This window comes from Delphinapterus leucas, chromosome 6, assembly GCF_059928025.1.
Source record: "Delphinapterus leucas isolate spDelLeu-1000000601 "Yukka" chromosome 6, BTC_Dleu_Yukka2, whole genome shotgun sequence".
NCBI classification, from domain to species: Eukaryota; Metazoa; Chordata; class Mammalia; order Artiodactyla; family Monodontidae; genus Delphinapterus; species Delphinapterus leucas.
Window position 1 is genome coordinate 45,195,091 of NC_143134.1, and position 776 is coordinate 45,195,866.

General features: G+C 46.0%; 1 protein-coding gene across 2 annotated transcripts in view; it reads left to right on the top strand.

Moving 5' to 3' along the window:
• APTX (aprataxin) overlaps window positions 1–776 on the top strand; it is a 26,299-nt gene that overhangs the window by 17,389 nt on the left and 8,134 nt on the right. The window lies entirely within an intron of this gene.

Sequence of the window (776 nt, forward strand, 5' to 3'; positions counted from 1 at the left end):
CCTGAGAATTATTGGAGTTCATGGATCTGAAAGCTCTAAACAGTTATTTCTTCCTTCTGCCAGCAGCTAGGGGGCTGCCTTCCGTCAAGAGTGGTTACTTAACAGGGGAAGGCTGTGTATACAGAAGGAAGCATTTCCCAGTGTGTATACTGTGGAACTTCATCATGCTGGGATGTTAATGATGACAGCTCCCATTGACCAAGGGCTAACTAGGGGTAAAGCCCTGTGATAATTAGTCTTTGACATAGTAACATGGATTGCTTAGAGTGTATCCTGAAGGAATGTAACCATCTCAGAAATAAGTTGCTCAGATTTAGAACCTGACTGAGCCCATTTTCCCAATAGTGAATGTAACCTCAAGTTTACTAGCTTTAAGGATACCTGGCATATTTGGGAGTCAGATTTTGTTCCTTCCTTCCTTCCTTCTTTCCTTCCTCTCTCCCTCCCTCCCTCCCTCCCCCCTCCCCCCTCCTCCCTCCCTTCCTTCCTTCCTCTTTTTTTTTGTATCTGGACTCTAAACTCTATTTCCTTTCTTTCTTTTTTTCCTTCCTTCCTTCCTCCCTCCCTCCCTCCCTCCCCCCTCCCCCCTCCTCCCTCCCTTCCTTCCTTCCTCTTTTTTTTTGTATCTGGACTCTAAACTCTATTTCCTTTCTTTCTTTTTTTCCTTCCTTCCTTCCTCCCTCCCTCCCTCCCTCCCTCCCTCCCTTCCTCCCTCCCTTCCTTCCTTCCTCTTTTTTTTTGTATCTGGACTCTAAACTCTATTTCCTTGCTTGCAG